Source organism: Parasteatoda tepidariorum, chromosome 1 (assembly GCF_982258835.1).
Source record: "Parasteatoda tepidariorum strain Cologne lab strain chromosome 1, Ptep-v5.0, whole genome shotgun sequence".
NCBI lineage: Eukaryota > Metazoa > Arthropoda > Arachnida > Araneae > Theridiidae > Parasteatoda > Parasteatoda tepidariorum.
In genome coordinates this window covers 26,697,531-26,722,338 of record NC_141755.1, presented here as the reverse complement: position 1 = coordinate 26,722,338, position 24,808 = coordinate 26,697,531, and the positions used below count along the sequence as shown (strand labels likewise).

The window sequence follows — 24,808 nt, the reverse complement described above, 5'->3', positions numbered from 1 at the left end:
GGGATGTGCAAGGTTGACTCAGCCTTTCATCCCATCAGTGGGTTGATAAATGGGTGCCAAGCATGCTTGGGAACTAAAAACTGGGGGTTTCGCGTTCGGCTGACCACCTAGTCGGAACATCTGCTCCTGCACCCAGAGCCCAAGGTCAAGAAAACTGAGATGGGCACAATAGTCCTTGGCCCTCTATGGGCTGTCGCGCCACTGAGTTTAGAGTAGTTATTGTAATACAGCTAACGCTTTTCACTAGAAGTCTTCGAACACTGACTTTTCTTATGTTTAAGGCATGGTTAGCAAAGACATCATTCAAAACGTTCAAATTTCAATGCCTTTCAGGTTTTGAAATGTAAGAGAAATTTCTTATTTTTTCATGTTTCTTTAATCATTTTAAGCATTTTACAAGGAAATTCGATCCTTGACACTCCTTTTGTAAGGTATTTTGAGTATTTTGATTCATTAACCCAATGACCTCTTGCCAACTGAATTCAGTTTTGAAATTTTTTTATTTAAACGACTTAAAACTCCTCATGCACCACAAAGTATAGCATGAGGCTTACAGTTGTAAGTAGAAAACAAAAAGAAGAAAAATTTACAAATTTACATTAAAAACAAAATTCCGCAAGGCCGTAAGACTTTCAATACTTCAGTTTTAAAAATGAGCATGGATTTTCATTGCGGAACTAGTAAGAGAGGAAGAAATCTATGATGGTGATCGTTAAAGTGATCATTGTAGGTTTATAAGTATTATAACAATACTTGCAGTTAAACTGTCCAATTTCATACGGTTTAGGACTTATTGTGTGTCTTCTGATACCTATTTTCCAAAGATATATTCACGTTATTAATTTAAAAATCTAATTAAAGTAAATTGTGGTGGGTCACTTATCTAACATATCAGAATAGGACAGTTCCCCGATATGAAGTTTTACGAGTCTGCTCTAAACTATTTTGCCGATGCCGTTCGAAAATGAACTAAAAAGTTTAATCTACTTTCTTCGTAAGAGAAGAGTGGATATAATCTTTACTTCTCTTTTTGTTATATATATGATTTTGAGGAAAATTCAAATGTTTTGAAAAATTAACTTATTATAAAACAAAATATTTTCCAATGCTGCATTGACGATATTTTTTTTAATTTTTTTTCATCGAAATTAAAGCTTATGTAAAATATAAATTCAGGAAATGAGAATTTGATTGGAGCATTTAAAGTAGAACGTTTAAATCTCATTCAGAAGTTTTTTTAAACTCGTGAATTGCATTTTATTATTCATTTAGATTTTAGCTTTCTGTATTGCAGTTTTAGTTTATGAAAGACATGTTTATGATGATAAAATAATTGTTGTTAAATAAAGAATAATGACGTCACGTGAAAGTCATAACTTGACTCAATCGGAAAATCATTAGCTGAATGACTTACGAACGTCAACTGAAAAACACCTCTCCAAATTTGAGGAAATGCGGAGCAGGCTCCAAAACCTTCATGTCACGGAACAAAGCCTTTATATTTCTAATAAAATTATATGACATTAAGAACTTTTTTATGAATAATGTAATAGCGAAATTTGAGTAATTTTGAAGACACCTAGAATAATTTTAAATGGACGATGTGATATGCAATAAAAGCAATTTTCTATCCTCCGAAAATGACAGAGTGAACTGAAATGAATTAATTTAAAGAGTATATCTTTTTTAATGCTCTTCGTAGCTGTTTTCATTAAGGAAATGATTTCGAATATGCAATTCAAAGCAATTCTACAAGCTGGAATAAATGAAGGCGAGTTATCGATTTGTTTTAACAATACCTTAAAACATAATTTTTATTCATTATTTCTCTTGAGTTAAAATGGAGAAATATGTATATGAGGAATTGATTAGATTAGAAGAAGATGTTTCCTTGGAATTGAACATCTATCATAAAAGGTACCTTATTTTAACACACATTTCTTATTTTATTTAATTCTTCGTTTGAGAAAACTATTCATCAGAAAAGTTGATTACATCGGTAAAGTTTCAAACTTACGATATGATGAGAGATAAAACGTTAATTGTACAGCCCACGCAAAGAAATATATAAGAAACTAATATTTCAATTGAAAATCTTTATATGCATTAACAGTAAGAAGTAACCATAGAAAGGCATTAAATTAATTTTTTTAAACACATCCTGTAAGAAACCTGATTCAATTCATTTTAGTACGAGATTTGAACAAAGGATTTATTTTGAGTTTATTCTGAAAAGTAATTTTTTCAAACGTGTTAATCTTTTTCTTTGTATTCTTATTGTGTTCATTTGATTTGATGTATTATTTTCCTTTCTTTTGTAAAATATGTTTTCGTCATTTTATGAAATAATGCAAATGATGGAAAATGAAAACAAAAAAAAGATTAGAGTTGATTTATTTACTTACTATGTGTGAAGATTTAATAGCTTTTAGAAAGCTTCCTTAAATTATTTATGAAACTAAATGAATGATTCCAAATAAACATTCAATGCAAGAAGTTTGCAGAAAACTTAGAAGATGAGATTATTTTTAGCACGTGTAAGTTTTAAAGTTTTGAACTTCAAAAAAAAAATCATAACTTTCTTAATATCTTAAACATCTTTGCAGAACTAATTTTTTTTTAAAAAAATTAATGTTTATAAAATGAAATTAAAGAATGTTGCAATGAAAACTATAGTAATATTGAAATTTCTTTGGCTAGACTGGTACAGTTCATTTCCTGACTAGCAATTTACAAAGACGTGATTCGCGATCGCAACGAACTATAGGGGGCGTTGTTGTATGAGACGCTTACCTGCGATTTCCATATGAACCGTCATTCAGTTACTCTGGAGACGTCGTTAATGTAGCGTGTAGCATTGCAACGTTCCTTCTTAAATGTGGCTTATTAAATTTAAAAAAGAAAAATGCTTGATCTTCTTTCTTGTACAACCGAAAACAAAATGGTATCTCTTTTTATTAGAGAAGGAATATCCAAAACACATCGGAAAAATATTTGTACATTAACAGAAAAAAATATGTATATTCTTATAAGAGTTAAAACCTAATGCCCGAGAAATAGTATTACTAAATGTAATGATATAACATGAAAGGCCCATTTAAACTTTACATTCTATAGTTTTAAGAATCATATTAGTTCAAAAATTAAAATGAACAAAAAGTATACATAAGCCTCATAATTTTATAAAATTTAATTTTGTAAACAACGTTTTTTGACAACAATTTTTATCAAAAAATTTCAAGTTTCAATAAAAATCATTATTTAGAAACTAAGAAACATAAAATAAAGAATGCTGACGAAACAAAAACAAAAAAAAAAAAAGAAAACAATTCTTTTTTGTCGCCATTTTTAGTGCTACGAATATTCGTCTTTGGGATTTGCCAAAAACAAAACAAGATGCAATTTTATTTTTTCAGGAGGGAAATATTTTACCGAAAAAACGAAAATGTACCAATTCCCACAACATAAAACTTTATCTTGGCAAACGTACGGTTTGGAAATGTTATTTCATTTGGAATCTTATTCATCAGAGTTCATATGGCGATATGATTGTTTTGAATCTATGCTAAACTCTATATCGGCTCATTTTCCACCGAAATCCAATTAACTATTTTGATTTTAAATAAAGTGTTTTATTTTATGAACTGTCGCAAAAATTTTAAGTGTAGATTGGCGGCACTTAAAAACCGCCAAATCTGTAGCGGCGGTGGCGTTAATACGTCGTAAGTACCGAATTTTTATTCCATACTTTTCTGAATCATATTATTTCAAACATTGGAATATACAAGAAGTATACATAAACACATAATGTTATACCATTTAATTTTTCAAAAGTATTGTGAGAACAATTTTTATCAAAAAATTATAAACTAAAAAACGGAAAATAAGGAATTCTTAGGATAAAAAAAACGATTTTAAGAATTATTAACATTGAAATAAAAACTTTCATATTGTTTCTTTTTTTATTATTCTTATAGTTCTTAATCAGACGTAAAAAACCATTCTGTAGGGAACCATCATCAAATGAAAAAAAAATATTTACAAGCAAATTTTTTATTGTAAAAATCATTGCACTTACCTGATTTATGATTCCCGGAGAATTCCAAAATGATAAGTTCCTTGTTTGAAAACTTTATTCTCAAATAATAGATACATAGTTTATACCTTCATTACTTTTAGATAACATACTACACAGCAAAATTTTATAATTGATATGAATTTGAATATGTAGCTAAAAACAGAATAGCTGAATTCTAGTTGAACTTATTCTTTCAAAATTAAAAAAAACTTACCAAGAAAACGATTTAAATTAATTAAGAATCAGCACAAATGGCACTATTTCAAGTAACTTGGATAATTTTTTATTGTTGTTTTCCGAATTATATGGATACAGAAATATATACTATTCTATAACGAAGAAGAATATGCTATAACTATTACAATTCTGTATGTTCTGAATTCATGTTTATTCACTGGAATGACGAAAGCAATGTTGACTTCACTTTAATTCGTAATGAATTGAAGACAGAAATAATGCATTTTACCTTAATACACACATCTGTAACAGTATCCGAAATCGGAAGTCATCAGTTGCAAGTTTGTTGATAATAGAAATTAAAAATTATTGAGGAATTTTTCTTCAAATGTTTGGCGTGTTCTGTTCCTGAAAGATTTACTAATATTCTGGAGATTTTTTTCAAGTTCTTCGGCCTTTTCCTTAGGGAAATTTTGTTTCTTATTTGCTGCTATAAAATGGCGTCTGATTCAGTCAATGACTTTGATGGAACTAAATGAAAACGTGATAAATTAATGTCCGATATTTACAGGCTCCCGCTAGACGGCGTACTCGAGCGTTGCGATCGCGAATTGTTAACAAGAATGGAAAATCAGACTTTAATGCCACACCTCATTTATGCCCCATATGACGCTATAAAGTTTAAAAATATTTTGAAAAAATTGGCTGGCAAAAGCATGAATAAAAGAAGAAATATTAAAAAAATAGCGGCTAGCAAAAGCATGAATAAAATAAGTTAAACACATAAAGAGATAAATAAAAAAATAAAAAAAAGCAGGCGATAAATATGGAACATCAGAAAGTCGTTGTTTTTTAGAAGGGTTTTTGAATTTGAAGTTTATACCAACCCGTTACGGGTTTTTTTACGTTTTTTCTGTAAGTTTATTTTAACCCGCTACGGGATTTTCTATATTTTATTGAAAGATTCTTATTAACCCGCTACGGGTAATTTAAAGTCGTTACTGAATTCGTTGTGGTGTGAGATAAATGTTTTTTTTTTAATGAAACAAAGAACTATTTCTTAATATAGCTTGATACGTTACAACTCTTTGAATTTCCAACCATACTGTCTTTTACACTTCACTGAATTTCTTCACAGTTCAATGAAATAAACAAGGTTTATTATTATTTTTTAAATTTTTGTTGTTGCTTGGAGCCTCTTTCCTATGGTTTTCGGTTGGTTATATGCGAACGTACGATCTTCAGATTTTCGAGTCACTGTGGTGACATATTCTAAGTCAATTAAAAATTTATGTGGCTATCTTTCCTATATGCCTATCTAACCTCAACCTCCCTCATGAGAAAGTTGTGAGCGAATTATAATGCAAACTCTTCTGCAAGGCAATAAATTCTGATATCTATTTTATAGATATGGAAAATAATATAACTGTGTGTTGGTCATTCTCTATAATTTCTATGCGATGCGCCACCGACAAAGGACGCAGTGACATATCTCATAAAAAATGAAGAAATTCTTAAAATTATTCAGTTACAGCATGGCAGTTTTGGTTTTTTAATCTATGTACTATAAAATATTTACATAAAATCTCGAAAATGTGCAAATAAATAGAAGGAGGAAAGAAAGTGAATTTATGAGTAGACTGATCAATGAATCATAAATGGGAGAATCAGTGTATAATGAATAGACTGATCTGTGAATACATGAAAAGCTATGGTAAAAATCTGTGAATTGTCAAAGATCCTCCTTTATGCATGGATCAATATTTTTGAATTATAAAGACAGTGAATTAAAAGGTGTCAAACTTTGAATTATAAATTGTAAGTAAATTATGACAGATTTGATAAACCAAATTTGCTGTTGATCAGCTTTTAAGTAATGAAAGATTTCCATTTTTAAATCAAAAAATATTTTACTCACGAAACGTTTATGGAATATATTCATTTCAATACAAAGAAAGGAAATTAGCTTGTCAAATTCGAAATTGAGTAAATAAATGAACCTGAAGAAGAAAGGAGCTAGATTAGAGGAGAATTAATCAATCATAAATAGGAGAATTAATGATCAATTAGTTAATCTATGAATAAGTCAATTAGTGTATGAAAGACTCAATGAACTGGCATAAAAATGAACCCAACATTAGGGAGTGTTCATTAATTAATGTCATTGTTTTGAACTCTTTGACGCAAAAGTTTTATTAAACATATTTTTCAAACTTTTTCCCCCTTTAATATCTAATAATTTGGATCAAAATAAGTGAAAAATATTGTATTTCGAATTTTAATAATTTATGGTTTTGAAATAGAGATAGATTGATGGTGCAAATAGAGACATATATTTCGCTTGGCAAATATGGTTTAACTCTTTCCTGACAGAAAATAATTTTTCAAATTTGCACTTATTTGCAGTTTTTTTATATCTAAGAGAAGCAGTAATTCGTTAGTGAAACTTCTTTAATTTACAAAATTAATCATTGATAAATTTTTGAATATGAATAAAAAGAAAAGCTTCGAACTATCTCTTATATTTTATATTTTAGTACTAGGCGACCGGCCTGTGTCAAGGAACTGGGCCTTGCATCGGAAAGGTTCTGGATTCGAATCACGGGCAAGGTATGGATGTTCTTTCATTCCCTGTACTATCTGTTCTTAATGTGGGAGTAACGTTGGCCCACCTAATATGGTACCCTTGAAAGAGTGGCCAATAAATTTGCCATGTAAAATGTCTAAATTGACAAAATGTTAACACAGGTGGGGCATGGGAAATAATAATATTTAAGTACTAATATAATTCAGATAATTTAACAGATTTCTTGTTAAATATGACACTGCTTTTTATAATTAAAAAATACCAGAGTATATTTTTACTTGTCATTAGATTGTCAGAAAAGCGTCAGGATACCAGCAATAATAGGGATACCAGTCCCCAATCTGCATCCAAGGGTTAATATGTTTTATCTTTGTTGATGAGAATAGTATAATCATAAATATTAACAGTACATTAACCAATAATAGTAAGAGCACGTCCTGAAGATTCAGTTTGTAGATCAGGGGGCCATAATGGTTAAGTGTACACAATTTAGAGACCAACAACATGGCGATGTCAATACGGTCAGCATTGCGTACCAACTGACTTTACTTCTCAGACAAGCTGGTACCAATCGATAGAAAGATGAGTGGGCTTCAAGCCAACACCGAAGATAGAACCCCGGTTTTCACTATGAAAGATCAGTACTTTAACCACTGAGTAAAAGTTGCTCATATATTAATCAATATATACCGTTATATTAATAGAAAAAATTCGCTATAACACACTCTGACGTATTTAATGAGTATTTTTGATTATATATATATTTTATGTCAAATGGAAAATGCAAATTTTATGATTAGCAGATTGTTAAACATCTATGCAATATAAAATATTGTCTGCATAAATATTCTACTGATTTATGTTAAATTTATGTGCTCGCAATCAAAAGGTCATATGTACTATAACTATTCTGAATTAAGATTAAGTTATAGCTATACTTATTTTTTCTTTTAAATGAAACCTTTCTATAAGGAAGTATTTATAGCCCCAGAAAGAATTACAAGAAACATTTGTTTTACTTACGTTTAGTGGAATTACATTCTTCTAAGTCACACAGTTCATTCCAATATAGACTACATTCTCTCGGTAAGGCAGCAAAAAAGTTTATTTCCTGTAACAAATACACACAGATTAAGAACAAAACGTTTATTTCGTGCCACGTTCATTTAATGTGTCACTCGGTATTAAGAACATAGAATTTTTACTTTCGTTTTTTTTGTGTGGTTTAATTGCCTTCTTTTTTATTTCTTTTCTTTAGGTTAAAGGATGTATTCTCTTCTCTATTTCAACTTTTATTTGCATGGGAGTGTTGCGTTTGCAAAGATTTGGTTGAAAAAGTACCGGCAGTGTGTATTTTTATGATGTCACTTTCTTTTTTTCTTGACTTCAAGATAAGTGAAACTAAAATTTTAATGCTGTTACTCTTCCTGATAAGCGATGGTTATCTGAAACATTAATTTTTTTCTTTTCAAACGTAAAAACCTTGCTTTTATCTGAATCGTTTCTTTAATTATTTTTTTTTTCTATCTTGTTAACAGTTTTTAGGAAACAAGTTTAATACAAAATCTAGTTTATAATATTCCGAGTTTTATGAGTTTAATTATATAGAGGGATTCAGCGTTGACCAACTTTGAGGTAGGATTAGAAATTCCATAGCAGCCCATAGCCGGATGAGTAATTCTATCTAAATTTATTTTAAGTTCCTGTTTTCTAATATTTCTCTGAAACTGCATACAAACAGGTTCAGAAATAGCTGTTTTATCTTAATTTCCAGATTTGACAGTTTATCTTAATTTACTTCCTTTAAAATACGATAAAAACCGATGCAGATAAGCCAAATCTAATGCGATTGCTTACAATATGTTTTTGTAAAAAATAAAATTACGATAGTGTAAATAACAAAAATTACCAGATAAATGTGTACGAGCAGTCAATCCATCAAGGAGAAGCCCCCCTAGCGGCACACATTGACATTTCCGAGCATAGGTAGCTATGCTATTCTCAGTCCTTATGATGGAGGCCAGCCCTCTAAGAGCGTATAACCTCTGTATTGATTCATGATGCCCGGCTTCTGAGTAGTGGCGTTTCATGTTTCCATGCCACAGGATCGGGGTTCTGTCCTCAGACCGGGCAAGATTTACCCAGTGTTTCATCCTTTCAGTGGGATCAATAAAATGAGGATTAAACACTCCGTATTTTGCTGACTACCCAAAAAAGACGTCTGCTTCTACACCCCAGTGCCTAAGGCCATGAACACTGGGATAGAGACAGTAGTCATTGGTTCACCATGGCTGCCACGTCACTGAGTTTATCTTTAGTTTATGATTGAACTACACTGCATTTGCTATGAATATATGACAATTACTATCATAGGAGTCGTGGTGGCTCAGAGGATAGAGCGTTTGCCTTCAAATGAGGTGAACCGGATTGAATCTCAGCGATGGCTGGTTGATGGCCGCACCCGGATCGCACCGACCACAGTGCTGATGTAAAATATCCTCAGTGGAAGACGGTTCATGGGTTAGAACCCCCTTGCCATTAGGCTAAACGTGGGTGGGAATCGTGGTTTTCCACTCTATGTAACGCAAATGCTGGTTAATTCTATACAAAATTCTTACATGAAGGCAAAATTTCTCCCAATACTTGATTCAGGAGATCCCTTGTCTTTCGGATTGCCTTCAAAATTACAAGGTTACGGAATTGAACATTGGTAGTCGTAACCTCAAAATTGGGTCGGCTGTTCAACGACGGTTATGAAATAAAAATAAAAATAAAATAAAATAATAACGTTATGTCATGTTTGTTTATTGTTATGTTTGTCATGTTATGTTTTATATTCACAGATGCAGTATGAGTCAGTATTGTGGTCTGGTACTCAAATGTAATAAAATCAATAAAATATGTGACATGTAGAAGATATACACATGTGTGCTAAATCACACGGTACATATCTATACGACTTTTTGTTGATTGTGATAACGTATAAAGTATATTAAACAATAATTTTTCACTCGTTTATAAAATTAAATTTTTTCAATATTTTACCTAAATCAACAATTACATGATTATAAATAACTATAAATAAAATCTTATTCACTAAAAATCACACTAAATATACCATTCAACCTATAAAAATTTCAAGAGAAAAAAAAAGCAAGTTTAAAAAGAAAAAAAACTGTATGTCAAAAGAACACACATTTATGGGCAAAAGAAATAGTACGGAAAAATAAACTTAGACGGCAATATTTTTAAACGCAGAAAATTAAAAAAAAAAGAAATGTAGTTGAATCAAATGACATGGCTCAAAAAGAGAGAAAAAAAACCCGAAAAGAAGTTTCTAAGAAGTTTTTACTTTAATGGATTATTGGGAGAAGATATGGGCATTGAAGAACTTGAGGTTTGGAAAAGAAAAATCGCCATTACTCCATTAATTTACCTCACGATGCAAATGCTCCAAATTTTGTTTTGGGAGGAATGATCGACTGCAAGATATGTTTTCTAGCACTTAAATACGAGTTGAAGCGTCTCATTACAGCAAGGTGGAATCGAATTAATAATTTCACCATTAAGAAAAAAAAATGAAATGAAAGAAAAAAAAAAGAAAATATGTTGGCTGCATCAACTTGAAATTGATCAAAGAAAGAATTATCTGTCTGCCAAAGATTTCACCATTTTTTTAGTTTCCAATTATAAAAAAAAACAGTGAAATTTTTTACGAGATTTTATTGGGTGTTTGAAAAACTTTTCCTCTGCTTTTAAAAATAATTTGAAATAAATGGATAAAGCAATGTGTTTCGATTATTTCGGTAAAAAGGACATTTAGTGCGAGATAAAAAAAAATCTTCTTTTAAAATGTGTGGGTTTTTTTTCTTAATGCTCCGTTATTGAAATTGAAGTGGATTAAATTTGAAACTTATATCAATTGTAATTATTTTTCTTAATAAGAAATAGAATCGGCTATTAAAAAGTTTTCATGCGCTTAATATTGAGTCAATGCTTCTCATTATGGCAAGGTGGAATTGAATTAGTAATTTAAAAAAAAGTAAAAAAGAAATGAAGGAAAAGGTATTGAGAAATGTAGGTAGCGTCAACTTAAAATTGGTCAGAGAACGAATAATATATCACCCATTCCTTGCATACTGGTCCCTTATTTTTCAGTTTCTTATAAAAATCACTGATTTTTTCAAAGATTTTAATTCTGTGTAACTAAAGGACTTTTTTCTATGTTTAAAAGTATTTCATTCGAATTATTGATATTGATGGGTTTTGTTTCTGATTATTTATGCTTATTGATCTCAAATTAAATATTTTTGAAATCTTTAAAAAAATGTCACTTTTTTAATTGATGCTCCGTTATTGAATCTAAATTATTTATTCGTGAGTTATTAAAAAAAGTATTTATTCGTGAAAATGCTTTCAAGATTCTAAACCTTTTTTTTTTAGTTTACAGTTCGAAAATCCTAAATACATTTTTGAAACTTAAATCTGATTCCCAAAATAAGTAATTCCGTATAGTGTTGCGTTGTATTCAATAAAATAATCATATAAAAAGTTTCATCTATCACTTAATTGAGGAAAAGTTAAAAATGTGCTAAAATTTTGTTATAGAAGTTATTTATTTATTAAATAACGCACCAACTAAGAAGTTCATCGAATTTTAAAAAGTTATGTTTTCTTTTTTACCAGCATTTTTGAAAGAACAAAAAAAAAAAAAAAAAAAAAAAACGATGAAATATATCTTTGTTACGAATGTTTCAGTTCTTTATGAATTAGTTTCCTGGCTTTCAGAGCTTCCCAGATTATAAAGTCGATTACAAGTTTATTAATTTTTAATTTTTTGTTAAGCTTTATTTCTTTCATTGTTCCTCAGTACGATTTATTGCGAAACTATTAAAGCTTCCAGAGTATAAACACAACAGTTTCCGTTCCGAAAACTGAATGTTGAGCACTTAAGAGTAGTTGATTCTAGTAATACTTTTAAAAAAATGAAATGAACTTTTATCCTGTTTCTAAATCCAGTAATAGCGTCTGCAGTAAAAGTAGTGTCTTTTTTATAAACACTTCTACTCTCTAATTTTGACTCGTTCTTTCAGAAACGAGGATTGCAAGTTACGAACTTCAAAAGTAATTAAATTTACACTTATTTATCTCACTATATTTATCTTACTATATCATCTTACTATATTTATCTTACTATATTACCTTACTATATTTATCAATTTATGAACAAATTTCTGTTGAAATAGTGTAAGTACGTTCATAGTTTAATAAAAGAAAGCTATTACGCTATTTGTTTTGTAAAATTTGTTTTTGTTAAATAAAAATATTAAAATTTATATTTTATGATTGCTATAATTATATTTTAAACAAAAGTCATTTTGTTAGGCTATTGATTTATGCGGGCAATTTATAAAATATCAGTCTAAATAGTTTAAATGATAAGGTGCTTATCATTTTTTTTGGTTGCAACTTGCGATAACATGACAAATGCCGGAATTAAATAATAAAATAAGAACATGACAGGAACAGTTTTTCTTTTTGTCATTACTGAAGGTTAGTTTGAGTGACCAAGTTCCTTCGAAGTGGGTGACCCCATTTTTTTATGAATAATGTATTGAACTTTTTTTTATTTTAGATAAAATGGTTGAGAGCATAGTAGAAGTGAAAATACCCTTATTTTTCTGTGCAATTGTAGTAAAATTTCAAAAGTAACGTATTTTCAATTCATAAATTAGTTTTATCGAATGTAGCTATTTCACAAAATTGTTTAGAGCAAATTTGTTAAATTGTTAATAGCTTAGAACCATTTTGTTCACAGATGTCTTCGTCCACAGCACTTTTTTAAGTATCTTATTAATTAAAATAAAAGAAAAACGGGATAATACCACATGCATTAGATTCAGAAAAGGTATAAAATAATTGACTCATTTAGAGCCTGATTTTCCAGTGATCCTAATTGCTACAGTTTGAAGTTCTTAAATGCCCCATTGTTTTCTACAGCCTAATCCAGAGTTTGGTGTCATTTACAGGAATCGACAACATCTCCAATTGTTAACGTATAATTACTACTATCTAATCAATTACTTGTAATTGAATGTAATTACAAACACAATTAATCAAGATCTCTGATAAAACGTAAGAATGATTAAATGTAGTCTAAAGATAAAACGATTGCAGGTAATCATGGTTAAATGTTATCGTGATTACGAGTTATCATAATTTGTATGCTATCAAAATGTACGATGACAAAAAGTTACGATTAGCTGTTATAAACCAACAATAACAAATAATATAATATGAGATTACAATACGAATACTTGTACGGTAGGACATACAACTTATAAAAATACATATGTACATATGTATGAATATGCAGAGTTTGCGTGCAATATATGCAGGCAAATGTTTGTAACAATAAGTTTATGTAAGTACATATAATGTTTGTCTGTACGCGGAGTTTCCACATACTATGCACACAAAATATAGGTATTTATGTAGATTGTACGTATGTACTTTCAATATTTGTAATTAAAATAAATTAATCTTGTAGAAAAACTCTTAGTTTTTTTATCCATAAAAGTTGTATTTCAATGGGTAGGTACAATTATAATAGTGTTTTTGTGGTCCCCTAAATAGATTTGCACCAGAAAAAGCTAAGTGAATCCTCATATTGATTTTGCACAGGTCAGATTCAATTCCATCCATCCAAGTATTCCCTCAAAGAACGTTGCAGAATCGAAAATAAATTAATATTGTAGAAAAACTCTTATTATTTTTTTTATCCAGTAAACTTATTTTTTTATCCATAAATGTTGTATTTCAATGGATACCGGTATATGTTGGAATAGCTTGGAACGAAAGGACTGATTGACTTTCAAAACCATAAACAGAAATTTTGCAGTTAAAAAATAGTGACATACCACTTACATCAATAAAGAGAAATATTAAAAATGCCACCAGTAAAAATGATGACGCTAAATTAACTTTAGAGATTAAAAATAAGAAGTAGAAATATTTGGTCCTTAATATCTCAAATTTTCTCAGATCCTCCGCAGTTGCAACATTTTATTTGGTGACTGGACGAGATTGTATCGCCAAATACCTACACAGCATTAATATTTATATACTAGTTGCTTGTGCAGTTTGAACAAACAGAATTTAGCAAAAAGTGCCTTTTGAAAAAAGAAAACTTTTACTATCGATAGAGAGAAGCAGGAGGGATGATGCAGTTGGCGTCCATAGACTGATTTGTTCTTGTTTTAGTGTATTTACTGTTATGAATCTTCTATCACTGTTTCAACTATGAAATAAATGAGAAAATTAAAAAAATTGGATAAATATGACAACCAAAGCTGACATCTTCAGGGGGTACCAGCTCCGGAAGTCATAAAAGCAAAACCTTTTCTATCAAGAGAGCAAGACAAAAGTCTAGAATTGCCCTCTCTGTACCTCAAAGGTTTTGAGTCCAGGAAAAGAATAGAATACACAATATACAATATAAAATACAGAAGAATACAATATAAAATACAGAAGAATACAATATAAAATACAGAAGAATACAATATAAAATACAGAAGAATACAATATAAAATACAGAAGCAAATACAGTAGAATAAAAACAAGACAAATACATAAGAATGGTACGAACAAAAGCTAACTTGAAATAAAAATCCAATAACTAGATAACACAATTGACTGCAAGACACAACTAAAATAAAATGAACATAAAAACAACGCCCCCTAACCTGCGCAGTTTAAAGAAAAAATGACAGAAGTTAATGTAATGTTTTTCTTTCACCGCTCCAATCTCATGCATTTGCGATGCATGGAGTTCAATAATCTAGAATCAATTGCTTTTGCATTAATTTTCTTTTTGCTGCTCACGCATTTCTTCATGAGTAACATACTTGCAAAAAATTGAGGTTCATTGTTTAACATTTAAAATGAACACGCATTTTGAATATCTAGTTTGTTTTACTGCATTTCATTTGAAAGATTCATTTTCTGCTTCGGCCAGTTTCTTTAACCCTCATTCAAGCTTTGTCCATGTTTCAAAGACACAGTTCAGAGCCGCGATGGCTCAGGGGAGAGAACGTTCACCTTCCAATGCGGTGAACCGGGGTTCGATCCCTGCGATTGCTGGTCGATACGGCTTGCACCGACCACAGTGCTTACGTGAAATATCCTCAGTGGTAGACAGATCATGGGTTAGAGTCCCTTTGCCATCAGGCTAACCGTGGGAGGTTATCGTGGTCTTCCTCGCCATGTAACGCAAATGCGGGTTAGTTCTATGAAAAAGTCCTCCACGAAGGCAAATTTCTCCCAAAACTCGATCCAAGAGTTCACTTGTCTTCTGGATTGGGTTCAAAAATACAAGGCTACGGAGTTGAACATCACTTGTCGTAAACCCATAAAATTGGGTCGCCTGTTCAACGACGGTCATTAAAAAAAAGGACACAGTTCAAGTTATATCAAAAATAAAATGACGATACGAAATAGTATTTTCTTTTCATTCCCTATTATATTTCGAACTAAGAACCAAGTTTGGCGAAGTCATGAAAGCAATATCTCGAAATAAGCAAAGATAAATGCAAAAGTTATTGTGGATAATTGACTCCAGAGAAATATCAAATGATTATGAGAGCTCCATTGAACCGCGTGGCATGATGATCGATTTCCGATTATCAGCTTCAAGGAGATGAAACATTGGATAAAAGTTCTTTCTTTATCGATGTTGTTATTCTCGCCGAGATAAATAATAATAATAATTGAGATTGGGTACTCAATAAACCCAAGTTGCGGACGGAACTAACAACAAACGAGTTTTGATTTTTCCTTTAGTTATTTTTTTTTCAAAGGATGTTGACAATAGAAAATAAAAATCGATCGATTTTTTGTAAATATTTATTTTTTTCCGTTAAAAAGACAAGTGAGTGTCCTAGAGAGTTTGCTTTAATACAATGTTCTCAACATAATTATTATAGCTTTAATTTTTAAAATTTAATTGATTATTTTGTATACATTTGTTTGAAATAATGGGCAGATGAAAGTTCTAAGTTACTTTTAATAACTAATCGCAATGTGCTTTCATAAAAATTTTTTTTTTGGTTATTTTTTTAAAGATTTTTTTTTAAATGTTTTAAATAAAAATACCTAACTTTCAAAATGCTCTCTTTAACACAATGTTCTATAGATGCTTATAATAATTTATCATTTTAAATTTAATAATTCTTAATTGCTTAGTTGGAGGGGTGAGGGGATGAAGGGTCGAAGTTAATTTTAATAACTAATCAGAGTGCGTTTTTTTATTTGTTATTTTCTTTTGGTTATTTTTTCCTGAAACAATTTGACTTAAGAGAAAAAAGAAACGATTTTTTTTAAAGAATCATTTTTAAAGTTTAATCGTTAGGAGTACGCAGCGTTTTCTTTAAAACAATTTTCTACAAATTAATTATGATTTATTTTTGTAAATTCTAGTTTAATATTTTTTAAATGCGTATTTAAAGAGTTGAGTGGATGAGTAGTCTGAGTTCGTTTTAGTGAATTTAAATAAATTAATTGTCTTTAAAGTTCATCGACTCATATTTCTTACTTTGATCAATTTTTTTATTATTAGTATAATAATGTTAGTACGAGGGTTGCTATTTATATTTCTGGCCTAATAATGAAAAAATAAATATGTAGGATCGAAATTGGTTTTATTGTTTTTCAAAATATTCTCCATGATGATCAATACACTTTTGAATGCGTTTGAACAAATTTTCAAAGCACTTTTTCCAGTCCGATTGAGGTAACTCCAAAACATGCGTTTTGAATGCATCAACCGCTTCTTCGGGGGTCGAAAATCGTTGTCCACGTAATTTATTTTTGATGTGTGGGAATAAGAAGAAGTCATTGGGTGCCAAATCAGGGCTGTACGGCGGATGACCCATCAGTTTGATCTTTCGCTCCGTCAGAAATGCCTTTGTTTGAGTCGATGTGTGAGAGCTCGCATTGTCATGATGAAGAATGATTCGCCTGTTCTTCTGCTTTTTTCTAATTTCTCCGATGACTTCTGGCAAACAAATGGTCGTGTACCATTCAGAATTGACAGTCCTGCGTTGCTCTAACGCCACTGTTGCCACATGACCGTTAATGCCGAAGAAACAGGCAATCATTTGTTTCGATGTGCTTCTTCCTCGAACAACTTTTGTTGGTTTTGCCTCGTCTTGGAAGATCCATACAGTTGATTGCTGTTTTGTTTCCGGCTCATATGCATAGAACCATGATTCGTCACCTATGTAGATGTTATACACAGCCTTTGATGTACCTTGAACGTATTTTTCCAACATTTCCTTGCACCAATCGACACGAGCCTTTTTTTGAGCGTTTGTCTGATTATGCGGGATCCAACGCGAACAATTTTTTTTTACGCTCAAATGTCCATGCAATATTTTATTGATGCTAGTCATACTAATGTCCAAAGACGCCTCCATCTCACGGTATGTCACATGACGATCTTGCTTTATCAGTTCACGCACAGCATCGATCTTTTCTGGCACAACAATGGATTTTGGACGAACAGCACGGGATTCGTCCTGGATAGAACATCGACCACGATGAAATTCGTTATACCAATTTTTTACAGTGCTGTAGGATGGCGCTTTATCGCTGAATAAAGAATTAAGTTCATCGAAGCACTCTTGTCTTGACAATACACGTCGAAAGTTATGAAAAATAATGACACGAAAATGTTCACGATTCAATTCCATTTTTTGAAAGAGAAGAACTTTTCAATTTACTGTCAACAACACAAATGAAGCTATAATGGTAAATCTTCTGCTGAATTTATGTTTAAAAATATCAAACTTTCGATTAAAATCGTCTGCGGTCACCTATCAACACTTACTGTTGCCAAGGCCAGAAATATAAATAACAACTCTCGTATAATACTATTAGAAAAAAAGTAGTATTTTTGGAGAATTTTAATTGTTTCTCAGCGGATATTTTATGAAAAATAGAAGAAATATAAATTTATTCAGGCTTATTTATTCGAAATAAATCTTGAGAAGTGTTGAAAAGAAGTCAAAGTAGTTTATACTGGCTTTATCGTCTGTAAACCATTTCAAAACAATTAGCGAGCTTTACAAAATTAACAGTTGTATAGTTAGACATTTGACGGACATTTATATATGAGTTGGCTAAAAAATCGAAAAATAAATTTCAGTTTTAAGTTTTCTTTGAAATGTATTTATTTTTTAGAAAAAATCATAGTTAGAAACGAGTAAGATTAAATAATTTATTAATTTAGATTTCATTTTATTAAGTTTTAATCAAAGATATTTAAATATTTTATTTCCTATCAAGCATAATCAATAGCTGTGCATCAGATTAAAAGCTTTTAGTTTTTCTTTAAAAAGCAAGGACAAGATTTCTTAAAAAATCAAAATTGCAAGAACTGCTTTATTTGTGTTTTCTATTATGGTAAATGTAATGCCATTTTACAATTTCAAATCTATGATCCATTTTCGGACTGTCCGCATCTTGGCATTTGTATCTTTCACTATGATTTCGAGTGAAACTTTTCTAGGGCTGTTAACCAAATGTTTGTTGTCCAGTGCTTTGGACCCTTCCAAAAATATTCCAAGACTCTCATGTTTTATTCTCACCCTTTAATATCATTGAGAGACGTGGTGGCTCTGGGGAAGAAGCACTCTCCTCCCAATGAGGTGGACCGTTTTTGAATGCTGGTCGAGCGATAGCTGGTCGATACAAATTTCACACCTGGCAAACACAGACCACAGTGCTGACGTAAAATATCCTTAGTTATAGACTGGTCATGGGGTTTGAGTCCCCTTGCTGTCAGGCTAACCGAGGGTTAGTTCCAGCAAAAAGTCCTCCATGAAGGCAAATTTCCCCCATTATTTGTTCCAAGAGTTCCCTTGTTTTCTGGATGTGGTTCAAAATTACAAGACTACAGAGTAGAACATTAGTCGCCTTATACTCAAAATTTGAATTGGTTGTTCAACGATGGTTATAAAATAAAATATCTTTGAGATTCATAGACTTAGCAAAATAAATGAACGATGAATAGTTAAATGAGACTATACAAATAAGAACTTTTTCAAGAAAACTCAGCGTTTAAAAAGGCGTCGCTTACACCCTTCGTATTCTTCATCTGTTTTATAGTTGAAAAAAGTTTATATATATTTAAAAAAATATTGATAACATTAAATGTTTGTATTTAAAGCAATATAAAACTATAAAGTTTATCAACATTTATAGCTAAAAGTAAGGTAAGGAGAAAAGATTTAAAAATAATTAAGACTATGTAATTATCGATAAAAATAAAAATTTAAAAATAATTAGCAATAGTTAAAATTGCTTCATTTAGACTGCTTAAAATATAATTAAGTTTAAAATTTTTGTGGTCGTGTAAATTTTAATATCGAAACGTTCACTTTAATACGAGATTATGATTAAAAGAATTTGTAGTCCAGGAAAGGTTTTTTCTGGTGACGATGCATCACGATATAAAATTTCTTATATCGCCCAGTCCTAATCAATACTGAAGAAATATTTGTTCTGTTTCGCCCAGAGAAACCTAGAATAACTGTTTTTTGTAAATGTATTCGGATCTAAAGTAATTTTCTCTTTATTGGAGATCTGACTGGCAAATTGCTGCCATGTCTTTAAAACAGTAGGATGCTTATCTGGAACAAAAATAATCATGATTTTAATTTTTTTCACTGGTTAGTCTTTAATAGTTAAATAATAAATATTTCTCCTTCAAATAATATTAATGATGTTAAGTATTTTAAATAATATTAAATGAAATTAAGTATTTTTAAGATATTGTATCAGATGATTAGACAGGTAAATATCAAAAATAAAATTATATAATTTAAGTCAAAAGATTATGATTTTATTCATTTATTTACTTTAAAAAAATTATCTTATTTTGATGATATTGGCTATCACTTGTATTAAAACCTTATATATATACATATTTTTTCAAGATAAAGATTTAGACTTATAATTATATGTTTAGATCAACTCAGAGTTCAAATCAAGATCGTTAATCGATTAAAATTGATACTGAATTTTTAATTTAAATTTATTAATGAATACTGAATAGTTTAATACTATAAAACTAATACTGAAACTTTTATTGGAATTTATATTAAGCTATGAATATACTGACATTTTCTTATATGGAAATAATTTAAAAATAATCAAGCTACATATGTAATTGAAATATATTGCAATTGTTGAAATCAAAGTTTCTACAAATGAAAGAAATTTGGATCTTCAGATTGATTATATTTTACCATAGATAGTTGCGAATCAAAAACTCAAACAATTCTATCTTCTACCTACAATTAAAACTTTGGCAACTGCTTCCTTTTAAAACAAGATTACTCAGAACATTTTGCATTTAATTTTGCCGCTGCTAAAAATTTACCCTAAGAATAATTCGTAAACATTTGACTAAGAATAAACTAAAAATTAACTAAAATACTTAAAAAAAAGTCTAAAATATTTTTACCTACAGAAGATAACGGTATCTTCAGTTGCAGAGGCATGCAAAATGTGTAAACAAACACGTTAAGATAATTATGTTTAGCCACAAATGAAAACAAATCAAGAGTTTAAACTAATTAATCATCTAACAAATGTACGCCAAGCATTTTTTCCATTTTTCAAACAACGTTTCTTGGAAAATTCGTAATTTTATCTCGTTATAGAATTTTAAGAATACTATATCAAATGTGTTAGTTTTTGCGAGTTATTACACAAAATAATTAGTTAAAGGCTTAGCATATAATAATAGTTGATTAATTTGAGTTTGTTAGTGATAGCAGAGATCAAACGAACCACTTAGAATAATAGAATAATGCATGCAGCTATCAGTTAAATGATATTACAGTAATTGATTAGTGTTTAGGCAAATTGAATTTAGAAATATATACTAAAAGTCCCACTACTCATTTTCATTTTATTACTGTTACTTCTAAGATAAGTTTATGAACTATTATGAGATACTTTAAGGATAAAAAAACGTGGAAAAATACAATTATAAACCACATTTGAAAAAGGATAGAAAACGTTCTTGGTGAAAAATACTGCCACAAGATTTAGTAAGATGCAGATTCATTGTGGGCAATAAGATGTTGTCGTGCACTGAGATGCTACCAACTAGAAATTCTGGAACTATTTATTCTAAAACAATACTAAGGATTAATTTGATGTAAAAATGCAATGGTTTTGCATTATATTACTTAAAAAAACACTTCATTTAAAATAAAATATATCTTGAAATACTCATTAACGAAAAATATTCGCAACTAAAATATTATATACTTTATTAAGATTGCATGAAAATTAATAACTCACGTAAGTATGTTTAATTGTGAAATTATTTGTTTTTAATAATAATAAACAGAATAAAATAATCTTTTTAAAAATTAAAACATTGTTCGATTATTTACAATATGAATAGTTGATTCATTTGCATAACGAATTAAAGATTTAAAAACAAGGAATTAACCATTCTAATAGTTAAATTTGTCACTTGATCATACAATAAACTATTACTAATTGATCAAAGTATTGATAAGTTGATGAATTAGTAATTCACGTAAGTATGTTTAATTGTGAAATTACTTGTTTCTCATAATAATAAACAGAATAAAAAAATTTTTTTTTAAAAATTAAAACGTTCGATTGTTTATAATATGAATAGTTTATTCGTTTGCATAACGAATTAAAGATTTGAAAACATAGACATAACCATTCTAATAGTTAAAACTATTTGATTATACAATAAACCATAACCAATTGATGAAAGTAACTTTTTGTTACGTACATATCAGCAACAAAAACATAAAATTAAATTTAGAAAAATGAAAACATAAGCTGACGTGCTCGAGTTATGATTTTTATTTATGTAAAAGGCGTAAAATTCTTCATACAATAATGGTTTTTAAGGAAAAATAAACTTATGTGTAATTTCTATTTAAACCAACTAACATCTTCCTCAATCTTCCGAATCAATTAATTTGTATTTAAAATTCCCCTTTAGAAATGACAAATGGTTTAAACGATTTGATTTTCGAACAAATCTAACATAAATGGAAAATGCTTTGTTACGGTACAATTAATTCGCTGTCATCGATATATAAACAGAGATATATTAAGAAAATTAAAACGGAAATCTTTGAGATAAGTTGCGGAACATCCTCATGATATACAAGATCAGCGGATAAAGATAAATGGAAACCCGACTAAAAGATAAATAGATCGATGTTGGAACAAAGATAAAAGTCAAAATCTTAATGATGTAAGAGATCTCGTAGAGTAAGGAAGAGAAAAATAACGTGAACGCTAGTAAATTTTTTTAGATCACAGAAAAACAATTATCTTAACTAATACATACATTTTTTCAAGCGTTATATTTGGATAAAAGCAAAGAACAGAGTGCAGATACATCGGTGGATAGTAATCGTTCTTAATTACATGACGTTATTATAATGCAGCCTGCGAATAAATTATAAAACCACTTTTATTTAAATTACGCGATGTATAACTGTTCTATTTAAAATTTAAATGTACGAAATAAGAACTAACAACACATTTCTAACAATTTGATGTATTCTAACACAAAAACAGGATTTGAAATAACGCATATACTGATTAAGTTAACAAAAACATTGGAAATAGATGAAAAATGTAATGTTAATAAATTATAAGACCACTTCTCTAAAAATAATTAAAATATAAAAATAAATACGCTATTGACCCTCGTTTTTTTCCAATTACATCATTTTTTCGTTGAATTGATAAAGTGATTAAGTTTAATTTTATCCCTTACAAAAGCTACATCGTTTTCGATGGCAGATGAAAACTGTTCATTATTCTCATAAACTTTGTGATATGATCATATATGGCAATGTTACTTTTAAGAAGTAACGAGTAAAAGTACAAGTATTTTTAAAAAAAGTAGCGAGTGAAAAGTAAAAAGTTCTTATTTTAAAAAGTAACGAGTAAAAAGTACAAGTAAAAGTACTAATACTAAACAAAAATAGTAACGATTTAAAAGTATATTTCTAGGAAATCGAAAATTCAAAAAAATAACCTAAAATTTTATTGAATAATATTCTTATGTTCTTTGATGTTTTTGCAAAATTGTTGTTATTTATTTAATTATTTTTAATTTTGAAAGTTATGGACATTAATTTATTTTTAAATTCGGAAGAATATTATAATATAACTAGACTATATAACTAGACTATAATACAACTAGACTATGACTATATATAACAAAAAATAATGCTCGTTATTTCTTATTTCTCGTTAGAGCCTTTTTGAAGACGCAGTTAAGTAGTGCAACTTTTTGAAACAATTTTTCGATCCTATTTCATGGAAAACATAATTTCCAGAATCAAAAGACATGGGTAAAGAAACATCCTTTCTTCGCGGCATTAAAAATTAACTTAAAATTAAAAGCCGTCATATTTATGGAAATACTATCAATACCTCGAAAGTTTATATTTTTCATTAAGATTCTCTGAAAAAGGTCTAAGAATTTTTCTTTCGTAAAATACTTACAAAGTATCATTTTTCTATTTTTTTATAGATTCCCTGGAAATTTTATTTTTTTCAAGAAAACCACTCTCTTTCCTGTGTTTCTAGCTGTTATAATATATTAATATAGATATATCAAGAGAAAGAGTGTTTAAAAAGAGTTTTCAATAAAATTCTTGACAGACAAAAGCTTTAAAATTTTCCTGACGATTTGAACAAAGTTCTTTTAAAATGCCAAGCAGAGCTGAAAGCAACTTTTTCCCTCAACAAATCATATATGAAAAAACATACAGACGATTTTTTTTCAACCAGCAGAATTAGAAGTGAAACGAAGAGGAAAAAATTCATTTCATCACTCATACGAAGTAAAAACTTTCTTGACACTCCTAACTGGAGGATAAAAGATATGAAAAGAGACAGCACATCCAAAGTTTGATTTTTTTTTATTCGCAGAGATCTTTAGTGGCTGAGACATTATCTAAGTTGTCACGGCACATTTCACTAATCGATACATTTTCCAATTTCTTTTTAAATAATAAAATAATATTCTTTTTTTTCGATAATACATGTACTCAGAATGATTAGAAATTTAATAAATTATACAGGCAAAAAACCCTTTATCGATAACCTTTTACTTTTAAATGTATTTTTGTTCGAATTCAAGTATTAATTTAGAATAAAAGCGCTTTTTTTCTAAAGAAATGAAACTCCAAAAATTACTTTCTTACTTATGGAAAAAGAATTTCGTTAAGTTTGTTAATAATTCAGTATGATGTAATGGGATTCGAATAAATCATACTCCCTCCAGAAATCTGATTTCGGATTTTTTGACATCTTATATATGTTACCTATGAGGTAGGTTAGAACATTTTGCTGCTTGGAATTTTCACCATGTGTAGAAATATGAGTAACTAATTCTAAACCTTAATAGAAATTGACCACTAGATATGATAGCAATTTGCATTACAAAAATTTTTCAATGGACAAAATATATTATAGAACACTTCAATATTATTAAATTTCAAATTTTATAATTTATTAATTATCTGCTAGATTTACTTATAAGAAGAAATTATAAATTAAATATTATAGAATCTTTAATTATGGGCGGCATCTTTGGATGCCGCCCATATTATGCACTGTCCCGCTTTGCGCAGGTGTTCTCTAGCCAAGCGATATTGTGAAGCCCGAGACCTTTTGAATTAATGGACTCATGTTACTGCATTATGTTTACCATCTTTTAGTGCATTTTACTTTTCTTATTGTGCTGTAACTACTGTCCAATAAATTTGCCATTGGAAATTAAAAAAAATATTATAGAATCTGATCAGAAAATATCCCCATCTCTAAAATTAAACATACATTTTTCTAGTTGAAACCTCTTACATTAGACCTCTCAT

General features: G+C 29.5%; 1 protein-coding gene across 2 annotated transcripts in view; it reads right to left on the bottom strand.

Moving 5' to 3' along the window:
• LOC107450287 (5-hydroxytryptamine receptor 2C) overlaps positions 1-24,808 on the bottom strand; it is a 415,063-nt gene that overhangs the window by 129,503 nt on the left and 260,752 nt on the right. For both annotated transcript variants that reach the window (XM_071180097.2, XM_016066045.4), the window contains one exon: positions 7,866-7,953. The gene's annotated coding sequence lies outside the window, so the exon portion shown is untranslated. The remainder of the gene's footprint in view (positions 1-7,865; positions 7,954-24,808) is intronic.